General features: G+C 30.7%; 1 protein-coding gene across 2 annotated transcripts in view; it reads left to right on the top strand.

Annotated features, from left to right (window-relative positions):
- Positions 1-4,604: 4,604 nt before the first annotated feature.
- Positions 4,605-9,107, top strand: part of LOC143206497 (uncharacterized) — a 192,743-nt gene continuing 188,240 nt past the window's right edge. The window contains exons 1-2 of one of the 2 annotated variants that reach the window (XM_076419070.1): positions 4,605-4,772; positions 5,216-5,255. The gene's annotated coding sequence lies outside the window, so the exon portion shown is untranslated. The remainder of the gene's footprint in view (positions 4,773-5,215; positions 5,256-9,107) is intronic. The other variant, XM_076419069.1, reaches the window with a different exon arrangement.

The raw sequence follows: 9,107 nt of genomic DNA, 5'->3' as shown, positions 1-9,107 counted from the left end.
GATAAATTCATAATGTTAGCTTTGGAAGATTTTGTTATAATATACTGATATTTTCATATTAGTATAAAATTTAACGACTGGGTTTTAGCTTTGAGATTTTTTTTCGTATATTCACGGTATTGATGATATTGCGTATTAAAATTACGTAATTATTTTATATTAATAAGTATTGTAGTGTTATTTTGTATTGCCTAAAATTATTTTTTAAGGTATTGATCATCGTTACCCACTAATTTCTTATTTATGTCGTATCAAAATGTTAAATTTTTTGTCGTTATATAAAATGTTGAGAATTCTTATATAATACTCCTTTTTCCATGATGGCTTGGCTTAATTCGAGATTCCAATTCTTCATCTTGAACTAGGTAGTTTTTATGAGTTATATCGAAAATATAATTTCAAAAACTATAAAATTGAAGAAATATCTTTTATACTATTATTACCTTCGTATTTTATGTACAGTCACTGCAAGTTACCTACCCCAATCGATACCTGCAGTTTTTTTAAATCATACATAATGAGTATATAAATCATTAACAATTCAGCCATAATTTTATTCCAATTTCTCATCTCGAACTAGCCCCTAAGCATTAGTTTTCAATTATGTCGAAACCATAATTTCAAAAACTATCTAACTCAAAATATATCTATTATACTCTCAAATACCTATAACACTATATCTATAACACTTTCGCGTTATATTCACTGCAAATTATATATATCACTCGAAACTTTGCAGCTATTTTGTTGGTTAATTAATCGTTTATAATAATAGCTTCAACAAAATTGCTAAGACCTGTACAATTGATCTGAAACATACGTAATTAAAAGTAAGGTACGTAAAAATATAATTACAGAATATTTTCATTTTATAAAGCATAAGTCACTATACATTGTAAATATTTCACTAGTTATGGTAGATGTCAAAGTCCTGTTACTGTGGCAGGTTTGAGTTTGAATCTTGGAAAAAGTAATATTAAAATTTGTGTTTTGTAGTCGAAATAGGCAACAGTATAAAATCTGTCAAACAACAACAATCTTAGTCATGTCAGTAATTGTTTGGTAAGATAGGTCGTCACAATACTCTCCAAGTTTACTCTTGTAAATAAAGACATCTAGGTCTATAAATCTTTGCTGGTAAAAGGGGGACTCCAATACAATTTCTAAATATTGCTCATTTGGTACATTTATTTGGTACAGTAGTGTTAAATGTTATGGTTCAATACAGGTGAGTTGTTCATTCATTTGTCAGTAAAGTTGATAAGAACATATTTCAGCTCATTTAGCTTTATTTATTAGCTAGTTATTTTATAGCTAGTTTCTTGAATGTTCTTCATAAATTATATTTGGTTCTACATGTACAACACATGTGTGTTATTCGAATGTAGCTATAGTAATCCGAACGTTAACCTGGGTCATTCTTGAATGTATATACCTTTAATTCAGAGTATTCATCCTTTATTTTCATTTTAAAGAGTCTATTGTAGATATAGGGTGTTAATATTGCTAAATATTACTTTGGAAGTATTTTGTCGAGTCTATATATAAAGCTTTCATGGTACAATTTGTCGAAGGCTAGCGTTATGTCAAGGAATATTGCTTGCACAGCAAAAAAGTCCTAATATATATTATCAGAAACTATAATGATGCATAAAATGAAATGTGTATATGGCATATTTTAATTAACTGAAAAAAAAAGATATTTTTACATATTTATTTATTTATTAATGATTTTGTTGATACTGTTATACCGCACATAATTTATTACTCACAAGTTGGGGATCTGATATTGTCTGTATATAAAAAGTGTTACGGTGACTATATTCGAGTTGATGGTTTTATATTCTCTTAAAAATTACCGTAATTATATATTTTAATAGGATATATAGTTATAGCAAGATAAGAATATTTTGATAAAATCCACTTATTCAGGATTTTATTTATATTTATTTTATCATGTTATTTTTGAATTATTTTGATATTATTTAACTTATTATCTGAAATTTTATTTTAATAAATTAATTTGATAAATTCCAGATAGTTTTTATTTAAATTTTTGGGGTAAATAAAAAGTGATATCAGAGACTGTTTAAAAACAAGGTACTTATAGAAGAAAATTAAAGTAACCAATCAAATTCCTTGGGGGGCAAGCAAAGTATCTAGTTCATCGTTCACAATTTTTATAAATATTATCAAAATGCTGTTCGATTGCCTACATTTCTCTTGAGCAATTAGTTATTATGAGATGTCCATTGGAAATTTCATATTAAATCTAGATCACATCGCAGCATAAAAGACGAAGTGGTGGAGATATATTTAAAATTTATTTATTTTTAGATTAAAAAACGTAATATTTAATGATTATTTTTTATTAGATTATTATATCGGCAGTGTATCGATATATCGGCCAAAAATATCGATATAAAAAAATATCGATATATCGATATTTTTTCTGCATTTCTAGTTCTTACTAACCCAAAGGAGAAACATCAAAGGTTAACAACATCTATTCCCTTGAATTTTTTGTAACTCTATATTCACAGTAGACTAGTTCATATGAGGTTCAAATTGAGGTCCTTCGTCACCAATTATCTATGATTAACACTTCAGAATTCCTTGGTAATTCAAGAACTCCGCCGATTGACCAGCTACCAAAATAAACATCGTTTTAGAGGCCAGTAATTCAAACATACTCGTACATCTTCATTCCGGCTTCTAACCACGAATTTATTCCTTTGAACAATGGATATTAACATATAACAATATCGTTTACTAGATATATTTAATACAATATTAAATTTATATTAATTTATTACTATATTTTCGATACTTGGATCAACCCAAGCAAGAATAGTGCGTAAAAATATGCCAGTATTCCGAAACAAAAGTAGTCTAACTTAGGTTATAGTTGTAGTAACACTTTGTATTTGCTTCAATATTCTGATTTTCTGTGCATGGTGTGGTTGTATTATTTCCAAGAGTAGCGATAAATATTGATAATTAATTAAGGAAATTTGTTCTGAAAGCCTTAGATTTTGAGTCGAATTTATGCCTTAGTTGAAGGCCGAAAAGGCTTTATTATAGACTGATGAATTAATCTCCTTAATTCGAGAGCAATTTGGGAGTATATTTCAACCAAGCAGTACAAGTGTCTTATTATGAGTTTGATCTGTTCAGTTTCTTGTTTAATGTGATATTTCCGCATTAAGTTAACCATGAATATGGGTGACGAGTTATTTCTATTCGACGGTTATCTGTTAATAAATAATGCCAATAAAAAACTAGCTAGACTAACCAACTGTAGTAGATTTCTCTTAGTCTGCTACTTTTATTGGAGCGTTTTTATTTATTTATTGTTGATAATTCCCTCTGCGTCCTGGTTGCTCACAGATGAAGATTTCAAATAGACTTTCTTGGGAATTAATGAAAAACTTTACTTTACACTAATTACAATTTAGGTGAATCAAGGTGATCTTTAATATAGGCCTTTCTATCTAGACTTCTCGATACTAGCCTCACGAATTATCGCGAATTTATAGTGAATTTAACAAATTTAAGAGAAAAAGTGAAAGAATATTAGAACACCTCGGTTCGACCTATCTGAGATGCCATGTATGTCACGAAAACTCCGAAAGAATCCATTTGCCAATCACCTTCTCTTCTAGTCAAAGGTCCATTATAATGACCGACAATATGCATATATTATAAAAGCGGTATTTGGGAAATTACTATTAGAATTTTACAACAATAATTAACAATTTTACTAATATATGTTTCCGACATCTTTAACACATATAATTAGGTTTCTGCTTTTTTGTCGCAATTCAAAATTGATATGGAGAGATTTCGAGATTTTATGGACTACCTGACTCATGCGATCAAAAATTATTATAAACAATCACAAACATTTTCTTTCAGCCGGCTGGCCCGGTTGACGCAGTGGTAAAGGCGACAGGACGATCCTCCCACTGTTGCGATAGTTGCCGCTGGGACATGGTCGTGAATTTATGTTGCTTATAGTTTAACATTTGTGATTATCCTTCGGCAAGATTACAAAATCGGACAACCAAAATGATCCCAGTCACGTTAGCAATCAGGCTAGGTAATACCGCATGATTTTTAGGATGATTTCTAACTTTCGATTATCGATTTAACTTTTTTTTAATCGTCATCAGTCACTAGGATTAATGCTGAGAACCTAGGACCGCGTTAAACTGTAGGTCTAGTCCAGATAAATCCTTGTTGGTAAAAAGGAAGTATAAAAAAATCGGCTTAACATATACATATTAAAGCAATTTTAAATGTAAATAAAATTACTCATCAGTTCGCAATCAATTAACTTATTCTCTCCCTGAGGCATTTAAATATCTCAAAATTCCAAAAAATACCATTCCGTACAGTAACCGTTTCCCCATGGTGTTAATTTTCATTTAAATTGAACCGTTAGCTGCTCCCGCCGCCCCCCAGGAGGCCGCGACATCAGTAGCGGCAGCAGCAGCAGCAGCAGCATGGGCCAAGAGCTTATTTCACCTGACATCTCTGGCGCGGGTTTCGGCAGCTGATTGAGGACGCACCGAATCCAGAGCTCCAGCATCCCTCTCAGTGCATCCCCGCTGGTCGAGCCTGTCGGATCGTTGCGGATCGGGAAGCCAGCTAATTCGCTCGGGTTTAACGAACTCGGGAATCGTCAATCGGTCGTGATTTTATTTCTCGGCGTACCTTCTTGATGGTGAATTGTTTCGTTGGTGATTTATAACACTGTTAAGCTTAGAGTAAGTGTGTTTTTGTTGTGAATATAGTCTAGTATATATTTACAAGCAATTGATATTGTTTTTCTTTACTTTTTGATTTGAAATTTTAAATAAAAATAATATTAAATTATTAACAATTAGTGATTGGAAAAATAATAGTAATTAAACAATCCTAATCATATAAGAATTGTATAATAACTGATTTTGAGTTTTTTGAACTTTTTCCTTTGTCATTTTAAATAAGAATAACATTAAATTTTGAAAATCTAATCTTTAGTAAATGATTATGTGTATTTATTAGGTGTTATTAATGATTAATGAACTAATTACATACATATTCTTAAATTATTATATTGACTTAAATAATTAGAAAATAATATTTAAAAAATAAATTAGTTGATCAATTGTAATTATCGTTAGAAACGTATTATATAATAGTTTCAACACATATCAATTGTTTCTAGGCCCTGTTTACAAGCCGATGTACCTTTGTTTGCAAAATAGGTGTGTATCTATCACGTGCATTTTTCATTTAAGTCAAATTTGTTGAACTAAAAACTAATAGTTTATAAATGATAATGAACAACGATGGATAAATAAAACCTAGTGATGAACTTAACTGTAAAACTGTGATATGTTTGATAAAAGTTAAAAAAAATAATTCTATCGAATTTGATAATATTACTTTGTAAAAAGTACTGAATATATATATTAGTTAATTATAAAAATTAATATTATTTACAAAGTGTGTATATATATATATATATATATATATATATATATATATATATATATATATATATATATATAATTTACCCATGGAGCAGTCATAATTATCTCAAAAAAATGCAATCAGGACAATATTTCGTTACTATCGTTCGTATGTACTTATTTTCGCAAAATGATTGCCTAGGCTCGTTATGGTTATTGTTTTTTAGTTATTTTTTAAATTTATGAAGAACTAATTATCGTTGACAGACTAATCTAGCTAGTATAGTGGATGGTTATAATTTGGCCTAAAAAAGCTTACTCGGTTACAATATTCGACTATTTTCTCTATTATGTTGATTTTACAATATATGCAATATTAATTGTTGAAATTTAATTGTGTATTAAAGATGTTGTTGATACATATTTGGGTCCCTCGTATAGTACAGAGGTAATATAATTATATTAATTTAATATAATATGCTACACTTATTTATTGCTCTTAAACAACTCCTGGAAATACCAACACATTCATTCACAAATTTAGATGACGTATGCACAAAACTTCTTTGGATAGACTGTACATTTTAACAGCTAGAACTCTCCCTATCATTATTGGTTTGTAGTAGTATGAGTGAAATTCCTTAGACAAGAAGCTGAGCAGGTTAGACTCAAAATGAAACAACTGTACTGGTTCGACCGATAATGCTTCTAACATGACTCAAGGACGTTATATTAACTGAATTGCCCTTACATCCAGATGAATAAAATAAGTTTATAGATTACTTGCCAATTTTTATGGCTACATAACCAAAGAAAAACTAAATCACATAGAGCAATACAGGACTTCGTGCAGAATCTCACAATGTTAAAGAGAATAAAACTACACGAAATTTTATACTGTGGCCATGTGTGCGTGTGAAAATTTTAAAATATTTTTCCAACGACTATAATCAAGAAGTCAGATTCAGCTGGATTCAGTAATAAAGAAAACTAATAATGCCATAACATAAATCATAATGTTTTAGCGCAATGCTTGGGATTAGAGGAATGTTATTTTACTCAAAGTAAAATGTTATTTTACTCAAAAGTCAGCACTTTTGCTTGTTACTTTGATTATAACCATTTTATGTAATCACCATAACCATAAGAAGTACTGCTCCAAAAGGTCATATGCATTTGAAGGTTATAAAGGGAACTAGACTAGACTATTATAACAAGTCAATTGAAATATTCTCGGCCTGACACATATATAGCGCTACTAGAATTAAATCCATTTGTTTTTTGGTTAACCCTAACCATCAAAAGATTCGTGTATAAATTTGATAGCTGTCGGATCATTAGTTTGTGAATTATAGTATTTTGAGTGAAGCAACCGTTGTTATTGTGAAAAAACTGGATAAAAAGGAATTTTGAGTGTTGATAAAATATTGCTTTTTGACGGGAAAAATACAGTTGAAGCAAAAACTTGGCTTGATGCCGAGTTTCCGGACACTGCCACAATAAAATCAACCGTCAAGGATTGGTATGCTAAGTTTATTCGTGGTGAAATGAACACCGAGGACGGTGGACGCCCGAAAGAAGTTGTTACCGACGAAAACATTTAAAAAATTCGCAATCACGAGACTCTCTAAAGATAACAACTCACTCCGAAGTCCAATCTGAAGTCATCAAAAGTGGACTGCACACGATGAACCCGCGCCAAAACGTGCGAAAATGCAACAGTCGGCTGGCAAGCTAATGACGTCTGTATTTTGGGATGCGCATGGAATAATTTTCATTGACTACCTTGAAAAATGAATGACCATCAACAGCGACTATTAGAAATCGTTACCGTTTGAAGGACGAAATCGCCGAAAAACGGCTGCATTTGAAGAAAAAGAAGCACTTTCTTCACCAAGACAATGCACCCTGTCACAAGTCAGTGAAAACGATGGCAAAAATCCATGAATTGGGCTTCGAATTGCTTCCTCATCGACCGCATTCTCCATATCCGGCCCCCAGCGACTACGTCCTGTTCTCAGATCTCAAAAGAATGCTTGCTGAGAAGAAATTTTCGTCGAATCAAGAGGTGATCGACGAAACTGAGGCCTATTTTGAAGCAAAAGACAAATCGTACTACAAAAGTGGTACCGAAAAGTTGGAGGGTCGCTATAATCAGTGTATCATCCTTGCAGGGAATTATATTGAATAAAAAAATAATTTTGCCAAAAAAATTGTTTTAATATGGTAGGCCGGGGACTTTTCAATTGAGCTGTTACTAGTGGAATAATATCTGTAGAATACCATGTGTCAAATGGGACTCGTATGGGACGTTTAAGTAATTTCAAAATTTTAAAATGGTTTTCCAGACATGACATTTTCATTTGTTCAAGTTCATCTTTTTTATATGAATTTATATGAATATTTTCTATATATAGATGGATCAAGACTTGTACTATAATTTGATTATTTCCAGTAACACAACGAAATTTGGTATATAATCCAACATATTTGATAAAAAATTCATTATATTTATTTATTCTTCACAAAATAAGAAATATCAACATTAATATACAACATTTTAGGAATATACTGCCTTATCTTTAAAATGTTGAAAGCCAATAAGTCAGAATTAAGTTCAATCTACTAGAACAAGGGTTATATCCGAAAAGAAATGGAAGGTTTCGTATACGCCGCCCAAGATCAGACACTGCAAACAAATCCGATGAAAGCCAGGACTTAAGATATTAGTCACTCTATTATCTGTCGATTATGTAAAAAGCATGGAGGTTGTTTTTCTTCTTATATGCGAACGTCTTAAAATTTCTTATCCTAAGTAAAAACATAATATTCCCTTATAGCTAGCAGCGTATTAATGATATTCAGTATTAAAATTATAAGCAAATGGGTTAAAAAAGTTTTAAATATAAATTTTTCATTGAAACTGATGGAAATTGACATTCGTGAAAATATTATATATGACTAATTTGAAAAACACACCAAATTAAGATTAAATTGATATAAAAATACCTTACGAGTTAACCCGTATTAACAAAAGGACGTGGATTTCGACGATAGCATTTCGAAACCATGTGTTAGTTCAGTAATGCTATAGGGTTGAATCAATATGCTGTGGATGCTAGGATTTCCTCTTCGAGAGTTACAACAGTGTATTTTTGTATGTATTTTGCAACATAACCAAATTGACAAGAAGTTAAATCGGCGAAACTAAATTAAATAGATTGAATTAAACTATTTGAACACAGTTGAATATTTTATTCACTACTCCCTGTAAAATAACAAATAAATAACAGAAGATAATCCTTTAAATAATTCCAACATGATGAAAAACACTGCGAATGTCGAGATACGTCAACGTTAAGGCTATCGACATTCTGGAGGACGTAGATCTAGACTAAATTACTAAAGAGGGTAAAGCCACTTGAATTATACGCATAACAACGTACAAGTTTGTTTATAGCGGCGAAATAAGGCACATGTGCATTAATATAATAGAAAACAGAATCACTGTTAGCATTTCGTCTAATATTGACTATTTTAAATTAATTTTATGATCTTCGGTTATATACATTAACAGAATAACATTACATTTAAATATGACACAGTAAATCATTTAGTTCTATATCCAGTTGCGTTAAGTTAGTA

The sequence above is a fragment of the Rhynchophorus ferrugineus genome, unplaced genomic scaffold (assembly GCF_030347505.1).
Source record: "Rhynchophorus ferrugineus isolate W39M unplaced genomic scaffold, kcgeb_rfMv2 rfM1, whole genome shotgun sequence".
NCBI classification, from domain to species: Eukaryota; Metazoa; Arthropoda; class Insecta; order Coleoptera; family Curculionidae; genus Rhynchophorus; species Rhynchophorus ferrugineus.
This window is presented reverse-complemented; position numbering and strand designations above follow the sequence as displayed.